The 22,174-nt window shown below is 36.2% G+C and overlaps 1 long non-coding RNA gene across 1 annotated transcript in view; it reads left to right on the top strand.

The window, feature by feature from the left end:
- Positions 1-1,748: 1,748 nt before the first annotated feature.
- The window catches only part of LOC139725206 (uncharacterized), a 60,313-nt gene continuing 39,887 nt past the window's right edge, over positions 1,749-22,174 (top strand). Inside the window, exon 1 of the long non-coding RNA XR_011710537.1 lies at positions 1,749-1,971. This is a non-coding gene — a long non-coding RNA (uncharacterized lncRNA). The remainder of the gene's footprint in view (positions 1,972-22,174) is intronic.

Below are 22,174 nucleotides of genomic sequence, written 5' to 3'. Positions count from 1 at the left end.
TGGAAAGCTTGAATAATGGTCTGCACAATGCTGTGTGTGTATGTGGACACATTATGTATGTACATTATGACTGCGTGTGTGTGAAGACGGGGAATTCCCTAAGTAGAAGGCCAATCACAGCATCAGATTGCCTCACACCTGCTAAACGTCATGATGATGTCATGTACACATATGGCCGTCTCACCACATTTTCTGCATGTATCAGTGTGCCTGCACACACACACTTCACACGTACAACATGCAGTGCTAGCTGGAGTGCACTGAAGAAAATGATTACATATATGTGTGCACAAGACAGTTTTTGGCGCATCAAGCTTTACAATCTCGGAAGATGATAGCACAGGCGAAGTAAAGCTTTACCGAAGGCATTTTGCTTTACCTCGCTATAGCAGGTTTGATTTACTATGTTTTTCTTTGTTTGGAAGTCACAAAATTTATCTCGTTATAGCAGTTATTTCGTTATAGCCGATCTCGCTATAAGAGTAGCATTTTACATAGACTTGTGTGGAAGGAAATTTGGGACCGAGAAAATTTCCTCGTTATAACCGATATCTCGTTATAGCAGTGTTCGTTATACCGAGTTTCCCCTGTATTCTTAAAATTAACATGGTTAACGAAGGTACTTGCCCAGTTTTCATTTATTTTATCATTTTTTAAAAAAATTAAATGTTTCGTTTGTTGTTACCTGACACTTGTTCCTTTCTTTGTTATTGTAAATACAGTTTGTATGCAATTCTGCTGTATTTATGTTTTTACTATTATTGTTATTTATTCGGCAATTCAATATACAATATACAATACAAGCTGTCATAAAATACAAACAGAAAATCGTAAATACATGATATAAAAATTGTGGTGGTTCCAGGTGCATGCTGCTGGTTGCCAGGGGAGGAAAAGGCAAACTTAATCACCGAGGCTCGAGACCTTCCTGTTTGTTTTTCACAGATTGTTTTTCACGGATTTGCAGCAGAACAGCAGCTTTGCTGAAGCAAACTGTCGTGATTGAATGAATTAAAGGACAAGTTCATCTTCATGCATAAACATAAGGATTGAGAGAATGCAATAATATTAGTAGAACACATCAGTGAAAGTTTGAGGAAAATTGAACAATCGATGCAAAAGTTATGAATTTTTAAATTAAATGTTTGTGTTGGAACCGCTGGATGAGGAGACTACCACAGCTTGTGAGTCATTTGCGTACAACAGTATAAAGAAAATGTATAAGAAAATTCAACATATTTTCACTTTTTTTCGCATAATAAAAGAGCACTTGACTTGCCTCTTTCTAAAGGCAGGGGGAATAATATTACCCATAACATTTGTCGGTAACGAGTCAGGGGAATGTGTACTTTTTTTTCAAAAGATGGAATTTTGTAAAATTCTCTTTATATTTTCCTTATATTGTTGTACGCATGTGACATCGTACACTGTGCACAGTAGTCTTCTCATCCAGCGGTTACTGCACAAAAACTTCAAAAATTCATAACTTTTGAACGGATTGTCTGATTTTCCTCAAACTTTCAATGATGTGTTCTACTAATATTGCTACTTTCTCTCAAACCTTATGTTTATTAAGGTGAACTTGTCCTTTAAACTGAAACTGACGTCACCCGCACCCTCCCCCATATGGGAAAAAAAATGTAAACTCGTCCTGGAACCACGATATACCCTTTTGCCAAATGACGCTGACCTTTGTACTTCACCTTTATTCTTCCTCGGCTTTGCTGTGCTTGTCGTTTCAGCAACACTTACGCTCCCGAACTCCGATAAGTGCATTGTGAAACGCTTTCTGAATATTCTGTTCCGCGTTTGTGTTTTGCAATCATTTTGATATTCACTATAATCAACTGGTGTTGTGGTCATGACGGTGCGCAAACATGGATGAAAACCGTCGTTTCCCGCTTTTATTCTGATACTAGTATTCACAACTGAAGTGCTTGCTATCTGTGTTTCGAAAGTAAAAGGCAGCTGGTAAGTAGGCAACTTACGTGTACTTTGGACATCGCACGTAAAACAAAATGATCTTGTTACTTATACTTGCACCTTTTTTTTTTTCAACAGAAGCCATGCGGATTTCAACAAAATGTTACGGATCGGGATATCGTAATTTTTAGGGTTGGAGGGGAACTGTTACTCTAATTCAATGTTATATTTTTTATTTGTGACGTTGCATCGGGGAAAGGAGTGGGCTGATAGACCCTTTTCATAGACAAGCCTTTTTTTCAAAATGGCGACTCTGTGATGTGTGCCAAAATGGGAATCCCCGCCGTTTGTTTGCCTCCATTGATTCTCCACTCAGCAATACGACGCTGCAGCCTGCATTGCTGCGAATGCGTAACGGCATACACGACTGTAGACTGGCTATTTGATAATGAGATAATACGCTAGGAGAGCCTGGAAATGGAGTCTAGCACGACGGGAAGGCCTCAGCAAAAACAGGGAACACAAACAATCCAGCCGGCGGGTCTTCATCGATCACGGCCTCATCTTATAGGATGGCATACTTACAAATTAATAAGGAAAGACCCATGCCCCCATTTTTCTACCGATATTATAATTTTGTTGATGGCTCTAACATGTTCCCTGAATTGTTAACGAGCACTAAAGCTTTTGTTCTTGAGTGATATAAAAATTATGAATTGCATGAAATTAAAAGCTACATTTTGATCCAGATTAATCTAAGCCTAACTCGAACCCCTGTCGCTAACCCTAAATTAAGGCCCATTAATCTAGCGGATATAGAGCACATATAGGGTGAATCATGCCCATTATGGTAAAAGCACCATATTTGGTACACATGTACATGATGCCAATACAAGTCATTTCTGATATGGAAGCCACTCTGATTCTGCCTGTGGCGGCCGTGGCGGCCATTTTTCAAAATGGCCGCCATGTGATATAGCAGTGCTGTGTATTTTGGAAACTATAAGTCCGATTGTCGTGATTCTTGTACCAAAGTATAGGTTTTTTGAGGGCCAAGGATTCCAATAAAATAATTTTTGAGAGGATAAAACCATGGCAACCTACTTATTTGCGGCCATTTTGAAAAAAAAAAATGGCCACCATGCTAGATATAACATATCCTTAAAACGTATGGACAAAGGGTCATGACTCTGGTACCAACTTATATGTTTTGGGGGTCAAGGATTCTGATAAATTCAAGTGTAAGTGAATATGAATCGTTTCATCCTACGTTTTGGCGGCCATTTTAATAAATATGGCTGTCATACAACAGATAATGAATATTGTATATATTCGAACTCAAAAGATACATAATCACGATTCAAGTGTAAAAGTATAGTTTTGGGGTGAAGGTTTTCAATATAATGATGTTTTGGCAAAGTGAAGAGGTTCATCACATCCTTTGTTTTGGCGGCCATTTAATGAATAGTGTACGAGTGTTATGAAAGCAGGATGCCGATTGTGGATTGATTCTGGTGTTAGCGTTTGTTTTAGGGGTCAACAATCACTTGTTCACTTATCTTTAGTATTCTAATGTGGAACATCTGGGCATAGTTAACTTTGCAAGCATTTTGGAAAATGTGCTCAACTTCCTTTTTAGGATTTCTGTATGTACAGTGTATGTGAAAAACATGATCTTCACAATTTCATGTCTGAAGTACATGTTAATCAAGATTATACATTTTTTAGAAATATAGACTCGCTTTCTCTGGTCCTTGGACTATGGAATGAAAATCATAGTTTCCAACCAATATAGTACATCTGTTTTCTTTGGAAACATGACACTACGTATGAGAAAACTTCTAAAACTTCTTGGGTCACTTACATCAAAATGTAAACACACTATATGTATGTCTATAAAATCCATGATTGACCAGGCTGTTGTGATACTTATAACTACACTGGATCTTATACATCAAACGATAAAGTAAATAGTGGCAGTGAGCAGGTCCTTCTGGCCCTGTACGGGTAGAGAGACGTCCCCGTCCTCCACGAGTCTCCCGCTGCCTTGTGGGCAGTTTTTTGGTTAATCAAAGGTTAGAGAGTAAACCTTATCCAAATCTGGAGCGGAACCCCTAAGGCCGTTAGGTATTGTAGTTTATCATCTCTCCGGCAAATACAATAGGTATTATACAATACATCTTTATAGGTTTACATCTAATTGCCATTTGCAGCTCCACATGAGTCTACTAGCAAAATATAAACAACAAGAAAAATTATGCTAATTCATGAATTTAAGGAAAACCTCAAAGAAATATAAATTTTTAGGTTCATAATTATTGGAAGATAAAACTGCAGAATAGAATATTCAGCAAATCGATCTTAATTACCGGCACCAGTAGAAATACTGAAGACGTTCTCTAAAGCGCACCTGCATCTATATATGCATTCACGTTCATCACTGCTCATCAATGGATGATCAGGAACAATATTTCTTGTTTTGGATTGTCAGAGCTAATTCGATTCCTTCGTATGACTCCTTATAATTTTGTGTAACAGTTTTGACAAGGTCATGCTATGAAATAATGAACAAGAACTGAAAAAAAAAAAACCTTTAGAAATCAGTAGGTCTTATGACACTGCAATACTAATGTCTTTGTGGCTGGAAACTATGACAGTATATTAATTGTACTCTCCTGTCTGTGCATCCAAAATTGGGGGGAAAGTCTTCTATTCCATTCTCACAATTTCATTATACCTCTGATATTCAACATAATTATCTTAAGTATTCCAGGTATGCAACAATTGTACTTAGGTGATGTTCAATACCTACTTGAATAATGAATGTGATAGAGGTATGGTCAATCAACAACAATCAATGAACAATAAAGAACTAAACGCCGCAACAACATAGGAGGTTCATTTACCATTAATAGGTGAACGATTCTTGTCAATGGGACAATACATACGGCAAGTGAGGGTGTATATAATATATACAGGGTGGCCCATCAGAAAATGGCAACGAATATTTTTCCAAAACCAAAACGAAATTGTCCAATTTGGTTGAGTACATTTCTTTGTAGACATGTTTTTGTTAATCATTAATTTCTTACTTTATTTTATCAAAGCTCAGCAACGGAGACTACCCAACAATTAAAGGTCAATTTTCGACAATAATCTTATTCAAGCATTCCACATTGTAATGTGCGGCCTCAATTCTTTGTTAGTCTCCCAAGGCAGTGGCTTTTGTTCGATGCTGAAATTTGTTGAATTGAACTAAGAAATTTACGCTTGACCCGTCTTTACAAAAACATCTGCGGAATGAAGACTACTCAACCAAATCGGATGATTTGGTGTCATTTTTCTTCTAGATAAATTTTCTACAACTCTATGTCATCGATTTTGGCATCAAAGTAATGAAAATGTGCAGATATTTGCGAAAACTCGCGTTTCCGTTAATTCTAGGCCACACTGTATATAATGTGTGTGTGTGTGTGTGTCTGTGTGGGTGTGTGTGTGTGTGTGTGTGTGTGTGTGTGCATACCCTATGTAATGCGGCAGTCATATCCATCAATATGGACATGAAAACGAAATGTGTTAGTTCTATTCATCAACAAATGCTTCTTTAAAATCATTGACCCCAATTAGTTTCAAAGACGTACAGTATAGTATATATTGCGGTGTGTTTTAAAAGGGCAACCAAAACATAGGATGTGATGGTTGTATACACGAAAAGATGTATCCATTTAAATAATTGAACCTCAAAAACATATTTTTGTACCAAAATCATGAAGATGCATCCATTGGTTTTAAAGATATATGAATAGAATGTATAGCGGCAGTCATGTTTAACTAGAGGGAGGCCATATTTAGTAATATTCACTTTGCTAAAACATCATTATATTGAAAACCTTCACCCCAAAACTATACTTTTACACTTGAATTGTGATTATATATCTTTTGAGTTCGAAGATATACAATATTCATCATCTGTTGTATGGCAGCCATATTTATCAAAATGGCCGCCAAAACGTATAGATGAAACGATTCGTATTCACTAAAGTTGAATTTATCGGAATCCTTGACGCCAAAAACATATAAGTTGGAAATTGTAAAGATCATGTTTTTCACATACACTGTACACACAAAAATCCTTTACAGGAAGTTGAGCATATTTTCCAAATCGTATTCACTAAAGTTGAATTTATCGGAATCCTTGACGCCAAAAACATATAAGTTGGAAATTGTAAAGATCATGTTTTTCACATACACTGTACACACAAAATCCTTTACAGGAAGTTGAGCATATTTTCCAAAATGCTTACAAAGTTAACTATGCCCAGATGTTCCACATTAAAAAAATAAGTGAACAAGTAATTGTTGACCCCTAAAACAAACGTTTACACCAGAATCAATCCACAATGGGCATCCCGCTTTCATAACACTCGTACGCTATTTATTAAAATTAATGGCCGCCAAAACAAAGGATGTGATGAACCTATTCACTTTGCTGAGACATCGTTATATTGAAAACCTTCACCCCAAAACTATACTTTTACACTTGAATCGTGATTATATATCTTTTGAGTTCGAATATATATAATATTCATTTTCTGTTGTATGGCAGCCATATCTATTAAAATGGCCGCCAAAACGTAGGATGAAACGATTCATATTCACTTACAGTTGAATTTATCAGAATCCTTGACCCCAAAAACATACAAGTAGGTACCAGAATCATGACCCTTTGTCCATACGTTTTAAGGATATGTTATATCTAGCATGGTGGCCATATTTTTTTTCAAAATGGCCGCCAATAATTAGGTTGCCATGTTCTATCCTCTCAAAAATTATTTCATTGGAATCCTTGACCCTCAAAACCTATTCTTTGGTACAAGAATCACAACAATTGGACTCATAGTTTCCAAAATACACAGCATTGCTATATCACATGGCGGCCATTTTTTAAAATGGCCGCCACGGCCGCCAAAGGGAGAATCAGAGTGGCTTCCATATCAGAAATGACTTGTATTGGCATCATGTACATGTGTACCAAGTATGGTGCTTTTACCATTAAGTGCATGATTTTTTTTTCTATATCCGCTGGACTACATAGGAATATCCAGCTGCCATAAAATCTCGACAAAAAAAAGAATAGTATAATGTATGAACAGTAATCCTATGATGTCATCATAATATGAGGCCCGTAGGAATATCTAACTGTCATCAAAGCTCGAATGAACTACTGGTAATACTTCTATACTATATTACTGCTCGTTATTCCGAAGTTTTGCTATAGAATATATATCATTACAAAATATGGTGCTGTAAATTGCACACTTATGCGTTTGTTCATACGCGCGCGTATGTGTGAGTGTGTGTATTAAGGTCAAGAACATAGAGCCTTTGAATTACTGTTTAAAAGCCCATCTTATCCGCTCTCACCTCCATTATCGTCGCCTTATAGCGTCACGTTTATCGTAAGTCTAAAATTCATCATCATCATCATAACAAATCAGGAGAGGCATGTTCACTTTGAAAAGGGGATGTCCGCATAATCATACTCTCTTTACACACATAAACACATACGAGCACACACATGTGAACAGGCACACACAAACACACGCGATTCCATACAAACTTTTATCGTCGACGTAAAGAATGCCGTCGTCATTTTTTATTTCATTTGTTCATGTATACTTATGATGAAAGTATAGGTATTTTCTCCTCCAGAGGATAAGCTCGCCCCGTCCCCCTCCTTCTTCACATCTCTATCATTGTCAGGATAATACATCCATTATTTGAAATAATTACCATATTCTGCGACTCTTACATATCTTAAGCAGGAAAAAACACACAAGCATGGACTTAAGATTAAAGGCTTTTAAACAAATAGATAATCATATACTCAAACAATGAAATTTAAAACGTAACATCTTTGTGATTAAGCTTCACAGTGAATAGTGGAATGTAATCAAACTTGTCCTACTGATCAGTCACTTGGTAAGAAATTATAATTTTTTTAACCATCTAAATCAGAAAGGAAATGGGAAGAATTGTTTTATAAAAACTAAGACTGGACTAAAATATATAATGTTCCTTATACATCTACTTTGAATCAAAGACTTCGTTATTTTCAGTACACATTTTTACATAGAAATATTGGTGTTAACAAACTCCTTTTTGCAATGGGGCTATCTGACACACACCTCTGTACGTTTTGTTCGAGCTCCACAGTAACAATCGCACATCTATTTTGGGAATGTGACGCTACCCAAAGATTTATTGCTCAAATACAAGAAATTATGTTACAGAACAAAATTCCAATTACTAAAAGTTCCTTTATACTTGGTTCGACAGAAAATCCAAAATGTTATGACGTGGTTTATTTGTACGCAAAATACTTTATATTTTCTGTCAGATATAAAAAGAAATCGTTACATTTTAGCCAATTTTGTTAATTCTTAAAACAAGCAAAGAAAGTAGACGAATATGTGTCTGACAAAAACCAAAGGTTTTGTATCTAATATTAGTTGGAATTGTATCTAAATTTACATTGTTTCGCAGTTACCTGTCAAATTTCGATCATTTGTCTTTATGTACTGCATGTGACATTATTTTATTTTGTACTTGAATGTTTATATGACTAAATTTTCTTTGTGAAAAAAAAATTGCGTGAATTCAATGAGAAGTTAGATACAGTTCTCCACTTTTATATGTGACATGGTAACACATGGAACTCATGTCTTTATGGTAACTGACAAAATGTAAACCAGTGCTATATATCATTTTTAGCTCTCGTAAAATTAAGTAAATTGGGTTTACACTCTATTATGATAGCCTTTGCCATGTCACTTGTCGCATTTCGTTCGCAGAATTAAGAAAAACTTACTAAGCAATGTTTGCGTTCGGTTCAAGCCCAGGTTACTAATTGCAATTTACACTGTTGTGTTATTACACCCATCTGAAACAGTAAATCTCTCGTGAAGAGTGGAATTTAATGTAGGCCCACATTGTATTGTAGCTTGTCCACTGTCATTGCTACAGCAATAGCTACAGCTACAGCAATAGCAATAGCTACAGCTATTGTATTTCTTTCATTTTCTTATCTCTTTTAATTTGTTTCTATAAACTTGACTTAATCAGCTCTACACCTTTTACATGTTCGCGTAATTATTTATTTCATAAGAAGAAACGCATGTACAGGACTACCGTATGTGTATATAAAACTTATGTGTACGGAAAGAAACTGCAACTTTTCTGGTGAGTACAACCCGATTTTTGACACATAGTTAGGTGCACTTTTTGGATATTCAAGTTAATACCCATCGTTAGAAGTGGAAAAAAAGAGTTGTCAGCTTGCAGGCATTTCACTTTCTTTAAACATAAGATCTTTTGGGGAGGAGGGAGGTCACCATCTTAGAATAAAGGGAAGGCATTCAAAATTGAAGGGCTGGTATACTATTGACTAAGATGGGATTTCAGGTTTCCAACTTTTTTGTGAGAAGGTTCGACTTAAGTATTTAGTAGCCTGTATCACTGATGATGCTTTGCTCTACTCACACCAAAGGCCCTTGACATATAGCTGTTACAACCATTTGACTGAAGTACTACTTACCAGGTACCAATTACTAACGTATCAGTGGTGTCAGGAGACCCGTAAGCATAATATATTTTTATCTCAGTTCGATTAATGTACCAAAAGCATGTGTAACTGAAACAGACGTAATCATGAGTTCACAGTTTTGTATTATTGATTTATTAGCTATGTCTAGAGGCCAGTGGGCAAGAGTGGACATCTCAGTAACTGTCTCCTGACTTACACGAGAAAACGTATCACCGGCAGTCTTACAATCTCATTACACTAGAGGCCCATATAAATAACGAGCTGTCATTAAAACTCGAATGAATTAGGTAGCAAAATGAATCACCGGCAATACTTACAGGTGAACACACTAGAGACCCGTAGGAATATCCAGCTACCATTATACCTCGTCGAACTGTGATAAGAGCTGGTTCTGTTCTCGGGCTTCTAAACATCATAGTAGGGTACCTATGGGGGGCGGGTCACCATGCACCCCCAGGACTCCTCGAAAGTTACATTTTCAGGATCCCCAGGACATACCAAAAACATAATCAAGATGTTAACAGGAACAAAAAGTGGCTGTTCTAGGTGAAATTTAATGTTGCATCCAAAAAATTAAATTTTCACATAGTTTCAGTTTCAAGGAGGTTGTATGGTGTGCTTTACTAAGTATTCACTCCATATCTTTCGTTCTGATAAACCGAAAGTCACTTCACTTTGGGGGTTCGTTTGACATACCGTGCCCTACATGTACATTGCAAGTCATTTTATTCGAAGAAAGTATGTTGTCATGGCAAGGCACAGTATCTCGCTGTAAATCTATTTTCTTTAAGGAAAGGTTATTTTTGACAAAAAATCAATATATACTAACATAACTATCTCCTGTACAAACATTTAGCATCACCAAGATGCATTAAACATACAGAAAATCTCTGTAAACCATTATAAGCTCAAATGTAAAAGGAAGAAAAATCATCTGTTTCCATGGCAAAAGGATGTGCCTATAATAAACCAGTAACACTGAAATTCAGGTGTTTATCAGCTCTCTTAGGCCCTAAATTGTGTACATTATCACACTACTTGTTATGGTCATACCTTTGCCAATCGTTGTCAAATTTAGAATATATTTTTGTCAAAGTCCCATACCAGTTATGTAAAATAAGCTAACGACATTTGAAACATTGCCAGAATTTCTTTAAGTCACCATATGGGGCGCTGTCAGCACAATTATGATAACATACAAAGAATTTGTGTATGATTGTATGATTGTATTCCTGGGAATCGATGTGGTGTGGATAAGGTCATGGAAGAGAGTAGACTTTCATGAAGTTTGCAAATTCTCGTTGTGGTGCTGGTGGCGCAGGACTTACAGGAATCCTGGAGAACAACAGTTTATAGCAAAGATGGATTCGCACCACTTCTGAACGAAGCAAGTACATGTACTATCAAGCCACCCCGGAGATGTGTGGAATGACAGGTAGTAACGATGGTGCAAAACATGACAAGCATCATGAAGAATCAAAGTCAGAGGTCAAGAAGAGTGAGACTGCAGTGAAGCGGGTACTGAATGCATTTGAAGGGTTTCTGAATCCTTTCGAGGTAGCTGATAAGGACCACCTTCACACCCTTTTATCTGACAATCAAGCCGCTCCTGATGTCGAGAGAGATGTTCTTACCTGTGAAGAAGTTGGTAGAAGAGCAAAAGAACAGTTCATTCGTGAAAGCCTGCAGAAAACATCAGATGATGGAGGTAAAGAATTCTTAGACAAGCTAACAAAACCAAAGCTGAAAACTTTGAAGAGAGCCAACAAGAAAGTCAAACTGTCATCAGACCAGGGCAAAGCTGTTCAATTTCATGAGCAGGGAGACATTGCCTTCCAAATCCTTGTCAAGTCCCAGTTACTGCCCAAACCAATTGACATTGCAGAACTGATGACATATTCTTTCACTCCAGTGCCACATTCACTTGGAACCCTTGATTGTTACATGGCCAATACCAACAAGGGAGCAGCAGTACGCTTTTTGACAAGATATGTTGATGATGCCACACAACCTGAAAGGGAGTCTCAAAAGACATTGTTCATTGAAGACGGCAATGCTCACTTTTATACAACGAAAGACGTGCCATCGACCTTCAAGCAAATATCTCGACCAGATAGGCCACAAGCAAATTGTTTCTACTGACATGTATGTGGAAGACTCTATCAAATCACAAGAACGGCTCCGACGAGGATGTAGTGACAAAATACTCCTTGAAGGTATCAACACACGAAAGCCAGTTGATTTCAAGGCTTTCCTTCAGAATGACGAGAACAAGAAGCAACTTTGCAAACTCATGCTTGACGTTTGAACATGTCCTGAGGCAGCACACAGATTGGTAGGGAGGAAGATCATACTAATAGTTGAGGGTGCAGCATTCCAACTCACTTCTCTAGATGGGCAATCCGTGAACAAACAGGAGTTCAGTGAGTTGAGTAGTAACCAGGAAGAAACCGACACACGGATCAGCTTGTATCTATTGTATGCAAAGGAGCATGGCTACAAACATGCCACTTCTCGTAGCCCAGACAGTGACATATTTTTCATAACACTGTACTACGCCAAGGAGTTGGCTCCAATGGTCATATACGTTGACACGGGAAGCGGAAATAAACGAAGGCTTCTTAACATCACTGAGTTAGCTCGTGATCTTGGCCAAACATATCCAGTATCTCTGCTAGGTTTATACTGCTTTGCCGGGGAAGATTGCAACTGTGCCTTCAAAGGCAAGGGCAAAGTAAATCCGCTGAAAAAAAAAAATGGAACAAAAGAAACGGTATCAAGCTTGCTTTGCAAAACTTGGAGATGACTGGGAGGTGACAGATAAACTTCTAGCTGAACTGGAGGAGTTTGTTTTGCTTCATGTATGGCTTTCCAAGAATAAGAAGGGTTGATGATGTTCGTACCCTGATGCTAAAGAAGATGGTTGGCGAAGGAAAAACTATCAAAGCATCCTCAAAAGTGGACTTGTCTCGCGTGCCGCCATGTAAGAGGTCTCTAGTTCCTCATATTAAACGCGCTAAGTATGGGGCAGGTCAATGGAAACGTTCAAATGAGTTCTTTCCTGAAATCCCACAACCAACAGGGCACGGCTGGACTCACTCAAATGGCTTTTTAGAGCCAGAGTGGCCAAATGGGCCAATTCTGCCCTCACAACTTTATGACTTGTTGAAAGAGGCCACAGAACCCCTCCACTCAGATGATGAATCGTTGGTAGATGATGATATACTGCTCACAGATGAATCTGATCCATCTCATCTCGATAGTAGTTCAGATAGTGACTGAGTATACATGCCTTTTGTCTGAAACTCATGCACAGCAGTTTGTTTAGGCAAGTATTGTGGTGATCAGGCTGATTGATCCAGATTATGATGTCACAACTCACTCTTAAGATAGTCCTGTTGTAGACTTCTTAATTTTTAAGTTCTTTTTATTATTAAATCTTATTTCTTGTATTTTAAACAGGAAAATATGTGATTGAAGTATGGTATTTGAGTTCCAATAAACCTCCTTCCGTTATCATGTCAGTCAGTTAATCATATCATGAAGTGATCATGAAATCATATCAAGTCATATCAAGTTAAATATATCACAAATGGGCATTAATAACATTCGCTAGAAATGTTCTAACTCATTTGGACACAAAGTTTTATGTTTGCACCTCTACTTTTTTTTTCTCTCCTCGGGATTGATCTTCACACCAGTCATACCACTGCCGTGTCCTTGGTCTGTTACTTGAACCAGTTACTGCATTTCTGACAGCATTACAACCAACGAAATATAATTTTACGAATGGAGTGATGATTTCTTATTCGATTGTTTCCCAGTTTCATCTCTTTCGAAGCATTGATTAAAATAGAAAAAATAGCGTTTCGATATTGACTTCTGAAAACATTGAGATTTCGCATATCTACATAATTTCACACAAAATTCACGATAAAGTGAACATAGTTGAATTGAAATTGATTGAATTTTTTTTGGCCACTACTACGGCAGATTATACAGAGTACTTGTCAGAAAAGCAAGTATTGCATCTTCGAATTAAATATTGGCCGACCAAATGCCGTATTTCAGAGCAAATGTCGACAGATCGAATCTGCCCTACGTTGGCAAAAGGAAGGAAGTGACATGTTCATGAAAATTGACTCTTTTATTGGTTTGGTATATTTCAGGCGTGTTCTATTTAACTGAAAAATCCTAAAGTTACAATTTCGGCCCATCTCTGAGATATTCGAGTGGCAAAGGGAAGCAAGTCCACAAAATTGCATTAAAAAAGTAAAAGGAAGCAAGTTACAACCTCATGATATGATTGTCGCTTGCTCCCCTTTGCCAAATCATTTATATTTACACACAACTTTGGCAAAAAGGAACAAGTAATATCCTTATGATATGATTGTCACTTACTTCCTTTTTGCCGATTATTTATGTTTGTAACACATGTATAATAATTTTGCAAAAGGAAGCAAATATAACATTCTCGTGATATGATTGTCACTTCTTTCTTTTTGTCTTTTTTTCATGTTTGCTAAAAACCTGAAATACTATGGCAGAAGAAAGCAAGTTACAACCTCATGATATGATTATTATTTGCTTCCTTTTGCCAAATCATTTATATAGCACACAATCTATAATACTTCGGCAAAAGGAAGCAAGTGACATCCTTATGATATTATTTTCACTTGCTTTCTTTTGCCAATCTTTTTTTTTAAATGCTACAAATCCTACAAATCTATAATACTTTGGCAAAAAGAAGCAAGAAACATACTAATGATAATTACGATTGTCACATGCTTTATTTTGCCAGATTTGTCATGTTTGCTACAAATCTATAATACTTTGACACAAAGGAAGCGAGTTACATAGTAATGAGTTTCTATGGGAATGTCAAAATTCTTCAAATTGTTATGAATACATCATTTTATGACTTGCAAAAATAGCAACATTTTTTCTCATCACAAATTTCAATGTTGGAGGGCCTACTCAAAACGATTTTTTTTTCTTAATTTGTAGCAATAGTACTCGATATGGGTGAAAACGTTGAACGATGTACAATTGGGCAAATCAGGGGTCAAAATTAAAACTTGTGACTCATTGATATAGATATATCTCAGTGAAATGTCATTATTGTCAGCTTTCTTGCAAACCCAATTATACTGGGATATCTCCAAGGGTGTTGTTTTTATTCAAGGTTAAATAGAACTGTGACATAATGGCGAACGTCTCTGACTAAAATAAACATCGTTTTAGTGAAAATTCAAATGAAGGGTGTAAAAACATTCAAATGAAGATAGTTTAATCTTTTTCATACTTTCGAAGACTGTGTTAATTTGTTCCTAAAATATTGTTTACCTCCTGTGAGGTTTACAAAAGCTAATACACATGGAAGTTAAAGAAAAAGTGGAGTTTTTGTCATTTAAGCAGAGATTTTCATATTTTTATCTTCACTTTCATCTCATTTGAACAAAACATGTAGCAGGGGTATCATTTGTTTAAATGTTAATGTTCAGTAGATACTAACAATGAATTTAGTGCATTTCGTTTGATCAAATCACCATAAAAGCCCTATACAGACGCTGGAAGTAAGCCATGTTTTGATCAGAGACGTTCTGGTTTCACTCATAGACGTTCCTCAGACATAGGCAATACAAATGATGTCCTTTGATCCATATGTAAGAGTTTTGTGAGCAAACAACATATTCCTTTATTAAACACATGTTAATCTTTTGTCAACAATTCAGAATGGTAATTTCAACTTGAATTATTTTTCATACTAACTGATTGTAACTACGAATCTCCAAATTGTAAGAGGAATTTCGATTTCTGCACCAAAAATCCACAAGCCTGTTCTTGATATATTATTCAGATCTTACAACACCTTTTAATGACAGACAACAAAATTACATGAAAAATTTGCAATTTCAACTACTTTACCTAATTACTCATTTATATCAGAGACATTTGCTTTTCCATCAGGGACGTTTCGGCTGTAAGTTATCACTAAAATTAAGCATCAAACTCCCTATTTTAAAAGATGCTCGCAACTGGACAATCCACATTCATTGAGAAATCATTTACCTAGGCCTTAATGTCAAGAATTGTTGTTTTTCTAATGATGACCACTTTTTTGCATTTTACCTTCAGGTGTATATGCAGGTGTGCCCACACGCTCTCAATTTTGTATATGTTTGCTTTCAATTGTAATTCAAATCTATAACAAAGGTAAACACAAATTTATTGATACTAATTTAATTTGACCCCTTAGTCTAAAATATGATTGTATGAGTATAAGCCAGTTTGGATTTTCATTAGGGACCTTACCTGGGCCACTGTTATGATGTCGTCTCAGAAAGCTGCAAATTAACCTTTGCTTATCCTAGAAGCATCAAATTTCGCTGCGCTTTTTTTCATACTATGGCAGATATAAATTGTAAACAATGTAATGCACTTGCCACAACACCAAACTCAAAAGAATATCGACAGTATGGTACAGCAACTGTTTGTTGACCAAAAGTGAACTGAAAACCTCTTTCAAGAGGTTGACAATGATAACATAACAATATCACAATTTTTATCTGTCACATCGTTAGGGGATTATTAATCCTTCTTCCTTCAACTCAAAGGCGATGCATTATAGTGTTCATAGTGGAAACTAGGTAAGGGACATTCTTAATAGACGTTTTCTTGTTTCATTACAGACGTTAGTAATTTTCCTTTTCTCATGTATTTGGCTTACAAACCTTAAAAATATCACTAAAATATTTCACCTTACTTCCAGAGGAAAAAGCTTCATTAAAGGGGAAATTCAACCCAAATGTATAAAGTTATTCGCTTATAAGAAAGAAAATCATACGGGCTCCACAAAAATGAGAAGGTTGTGACATTTTGAAGTTTCGCTAGTTCGTCAGTAAACAGTTTTTGAATGGTCATTATGAATCTGCGAATGGCAAAATGAGCATGTCATCCCCTCACAACTTGCCTAAACATTTGAACATAATATTTTGAAATTTCCAGTTTTTCATTCAAACATAATTATGCCCCAGGCTTAAATCCGGGTATATATGTAACTGATCACTATTCCGAAGGTAATCAACCAGGAATAACATTATGTTTCAGATTTCAATGCCAGAAACATTAAATTTTCGCTATTTTTTGTACACGATCAATGGAAAATGGAGAGGTTATGACATGGTTAGCTCACTCATTTGCATATTCTTATCCACTGTACAAAAACCTTATTTGCAGAAATTGGCAAAAATTCAAAAAGGCAGTTAAGTAAGGGTGCAATTAAACATGATTAAGGGTTCAAGTGTGTCCTGCCATTGTTTCAAATTGGGTGCAAATTATTTGAACCTTTACTTCTTAGCGTATAAGCCTCAAATTTCACAGGCTCAAAAGCAAACGTAGTGACGTGCATTAAAAACGGAGTCGGCATTATTACATTGAACTAAATTTCTCCTTCATTTGGTATTCAATGTCCTCAATCAGTGCATAGTATCGACTGTGTCGCTTGCGACACCTGAAACCGGGGTTGGGAAAGTCATTATTGTGTAAACAGATGGCACCTCCAAGATATCCGTCCGGTCTTGCCAGTACACCGTACCACGGCTGTGGTCTGGAACTTGTAGGCTCCATAAACATGACTGAGACTAAAGATCCTAAACAGGATATTCGGAGTGTTTACAATCCATCCGGTCTTCCCATCTTGCTGTAAGAAAAAAAAAATAGAGTAAAAATGATATTAAAGTTAACTTGCCATGCACTGGACCAATGTACGCACAAAATGAACGTCTCTGATCAAAATTATAAAATCAACATTGTTTTTAGATTGCGCAAATTACCTAGAACAATGTATGTATACGAGGGCCATCTACTGTGGAATAATGAAAGATCTACTCCCAATTGTAGTAGTTGAAAATATGTAAAACGTCCCGTATAACGTCTCTGACGTAAACATCTTTGCTTATCAGTACTTAATGGGTTTGATTTTTACAAGATATTAGCACTATATTTGGATTGAGGAACCTATGTGCTACAAACGTAGGCAGCAATTCGCCATGATGGGTCATTAATATTGGTTTGAGAACAGATCTTATTTGTTCAGAGAACGTCCCTGACCTAATCCTGTTTTTCTTACATTTCTGCTTCTCTCACAAAAAAATACGTAATTCAAAGTGACTACTACATTATAATTATAGACTACTGACCTATTACTAGTCATAAAACACAGTTTCTGTCTAGGCAATGTGTTTACACTTGCTCAATCAACAGAAAACCTTAAATTTGAAACTCTTCTACATATTTCCAACATCTTTCAGGAAGCTTCATTTTTTCTTAATATTATAACACGCCCGTGTAAACTTTGTTCTTCTTGTTCCTATAATACTAACCGCACCCATCCAGACCTAATTTTACTTTAATTTTCTCATAATTTGTAGAATGGATGTCTTTATTTCATGAAACAGTAATTATCAGAGACGTTTTTCATTTTGCTCAGAGACGTGCGGTCTTTGATCTTCATGTAGAATCTTACATATTTACTGTCTATCCTTCTTTAATTTATTTCTAATCCAAAGGTTAAAATACATAATTTCACAGATGATACTAATTGGCAAATCTACGGAATGATAACTGCTATAAATCGGCACAAACACCAGGAAAGTTTTTGTTATTACTCACATTTTCAGGATTTGTGGGCATTTCCGTTGTTGAATTATGCCGACTCGATTCCAGGATGGCGCGTCAGTGCGTAATATAAGCGCGCAAATAAAGTATCATGCAGTGTGTAAGTGTCAGGTGAGGGAATATCCCTTTAGAGATTTTCAATCAGAGACATTCGCTTTGATCAGAGACGTTTGCCAATTTGGATTTTCAACCAGAACTCATTTTATGGACAGTATGTTGCTCTTGTTGCCAATCATCATAATCGCCTGGCTCACACTGACGTACTGATCACCAGTTTTTATCCCAAGCATAATCAACTTTCATTAATGACACCAGTAAACAATCGAACATCTCTGACGGTTATTAAGTATAATTTTCTTTAATGAGCCACCACGCGATTATTTTATACAGCTCACTCACAAATTTTGATGGAATGGTAGTATGGATAAGACGCTAAATAAATATGGCCTTACATGTTTTCATATTCATCCTGGAGTTTTTTCGTCAAGGAAAAGATAATTCATTCAGAGACGTTCTTTTTCAGACATGAGTGAATTCAAAAGTTCCTGATAAGATAAATAATAAACACGTTCATGGCAGAAGTACTTGATTAAATAGTTGGAGCATGTGGGCTTACTAACAAGGAAAAACAAAGCTGTAGAATTGGATAAGAACAAAAATTGCGACCTCTGATTCTGGGATTTTTTCATAAAATATGTATTTTTGTCAATTTTTTCAGCTTTAAGGCATTATTTTTTAAGGAAATGCGGTAACAACAATACAAAGTGTATATTTTCTGAAAGGCACAACCCTCCCCTACCAAATGATACATAAAACTATGAAAAACACCCACAGGTGACAATTTTACAAGGGTTTGAATATCGCAAAGCCCGAAAATGGCCAATTGTACATCGTTCAACGTTTTCACCCATATCACTTGCTTCCTTTGCCAAAGTAGGGCAGAAATAATGTCGGCGGATCAACTGTCCGTGAAACAAATACCGACATAGCCAATTTTGGTGAAGCAATCACCCGTTGCCCACCCCCCCCCCCCCCCCGAATCGTGTAGTAAACTAATCAGTGGAAATCAGAGGGAATGCTGGGGGATAATTGTTCCAAATTTTATGGGGTTCATTTGAGAGTACATTACATACCTATTGTTGTGTCAAAATTATATGCTTCAGAATGGTCTCATATTCAAGTAATATTTTCAGTTTACCGATAACAATTGCCCCTTCACTGTACGGGCTAACCTGGAAACATTTAACTATTAAACTGCACAATACTTTAATATAAGATTATTCTGAAGCAAATAATTTTCACACAGCAACAGATATATATATATAATGTACTCTTAAATGAATCCCACAAAAGATTGAAACAACCATCTCCCAGCATTCCCACTGATTCCCACTGATCAGTTACAGCCATCCCCTTTAAAACAAAGTCCGTTTAGAATACAGTGTATTATATCAATGCACGTTATTATCGCGTTTATGAAAATTCTGAGACTTAACTTTCATAATTGATATATCCAACCAAACTCATGCTCATCTTGGACAATGGTGTTGCGATCCCCTTTTCAATATTGTTATTTAAACTGACACGTGTAAGGGCAATATCAATTGTATTATTATTATTTCAATAACGGCATGCAATCAGGGCAGATTTATGGGAAATAGTAAGTTAAGTGCGAACTGACGTGCATTTCAAGCAGAGTAAAGTGTTTATGAATGTTTAGTACAAATATCCTACTGGGTACAAATGTTCCATAGAGGCAATTTAAAAATGTTCATCTATAAAAAGAGACACACTGCATCTATGCAAATAAGACAACATTTGCATAATTTATGCAAAAGACATGTTAAAAAAAATGCAAATATATATATTTGTATCCAGCAAAATACCCAATTTGGTCGAAGTATCTTATAGAGTATATAGAAACAATAGCTACAAGAATTGATTTCATACCAATGTAAATAAACATGAAATTTGCATTAATGCAATGCGAGGTTATTGTGCAAAAAAAAAAAGACATCTGCATTTTTGAAAGAATTTCTAACCTAAGCACTGGATCTTGAAGTATAAAGTTTGAACCTGGGATGGATCTTCCTTGGGTAAATAGCAAATGATTCATCTAATGAGACAAACTGTTTCTATGCATTTCAATACCTATACATCAAAACAAAGAAAAACAATCATGTGACAATGTGTTTAATCGCTTTGAACTTAATATCCAAAAAGCTAATAGAATAAGGCAATATTCTCGCAACAAAACTCTTCAGTTGCTTAAAAAGTTTCCATATGCTCGTGTCAAAGTGTAGTGAGTCAGACGTGAAAGAACAGTGGACAATACCACAGTACTTGATTGTGATTCGCTGCAAGTTTGTAAGTATTGGTGTCAGAGCAGTGCATGTGTACAGAGCACCAGTATGTGATGATCGATGTGTTGACTGATGTGTGAATTGGAAGTGGAATCGGGAGACGGATCGTCGGAAGAGTGGAGTGATTAGAAAGAAGCCCGTGTATCACACATTAAAGCATATAGCAGTCAGTAGTAATAACCAGCAGCTGTTTGCGAGGATGATAAAAGTTACATTCTTCTTGGTTTTGATTGATTTCCCTTGGAATAATGTAACTTCCTGGCGGTCCAAAGAATGTTATATTCCACCACATACTAGCTAATTTCAGTAATGATGATCATGACCTACATGTTATTGAACTTTTTCCAAATATAATTGTTAACTGGTTTTGGGTAAAGATGTCAGAGGTTAAAAAAAAAAAAACAGGTAAAAAATGCAAAAGGTAAGAATGTCGGAAGTTATACTTACGTGCATCGAAATTAACTTTCATGCGACCCCTATACAGTATAAATGCAATGGCAGTGATAACTATACCATGTCACTGAATTTCATACCTTTTCCAACGTATTGAGAGGGGAGGGCTTAACATTTTTTCCGATATTCAACAAGAGAAGCACTGTCAGGTAGAACATGCACAAATATGTACCAAGTTTCATGATGTTTTGATTCACATTCAAGATATGACGGAAAAATGAAATAAAGCACTTTTATTTGAGCTTTGAACTTTTGCTAGGAAAATTCGCGGAGAATCCCCACTAGGTAATAAATGTATATAAAATATGAAGTTTCAAGAAAAATCCTACATGCATTCCGTAGATATGAGGGAAATAGTGAATTTTGAGGGCCCAACTGACCTCGATCTTTGACCCTTGACCACTGATAAATGACCCCTAAATTTCCTAGAAAATCCCTGCCAGTACCAACTTCCGTGAAAATACCGTGAGCTATTTGCGAGATACGAAGAAAAGGTAAAATGTTAACATTTTCACGTGACCTTTGACCTCCTGACCCGAAACTCCTTCAATAATCTTGAAAATCTTTATTCTGTAGTAGGTTGCATGTATGCAGTCACAAAGTTTCAAGAAAATGATTAAATATTCCAGGCTTTGTATAGATATAATTGAAATAATGAAATTTTGAGCATTGAACTTGACCTTTTTTACCTTTGACCTCTTGCCCATTAACTAAAAGAATGCTTAGTTAATTGTCTCATAATACGTCATTCTTGGACCAAGTTCAGTGAAATTTTATAAATCCAATCTTGAGTTGTCGTGTAAATTGATACAATTTCTTTAGTCGACCTTAACCACTGACTTTTAGTATATTCGAGTATTGATATGCACAATATGATAAGGCCTACTATCAGGTTTTGAGCAATCGACTTTAGCACGTGTAACGGCTATGTAGCTGTGCAAACTTCATTTTTCGTTAATGTCAAACATTTTATTGCCATAGTAACAGCACACAAACTAAGTATTGTTAGTTGAGTTAACTCCTTTGAGTGATAGTTTTTAACATTAAACTAAAAGTAGACTTCCCCTAAAACAATTGAATCGCTGTATGAATCAGGAACCTTTGAGGAAATCTAAACACAGGGGCAAGTAGCTGTACTTCCAAGTTACCT

This window comes from Diadema antillarum, unplaced genomic scaffold, assembly GCF_040938485.1.
Source record: "Diadema antillarum isolate AM-2024a unplaced genomic scaffold, OU_Dant_1.0 seq00000024_RagTag, whole genome shotgun sequence".
NCBI classification, from domain to species: domain Eukaryota; kingdom Metazoa; phylum Echinodermata; class Echinoidea; order Diadematoida; family Diadematidae; genus Diadema; species Diadema antillarum.
This window is presented reverse-complemented; position numbering and strand designations above follow the sequence as displayed.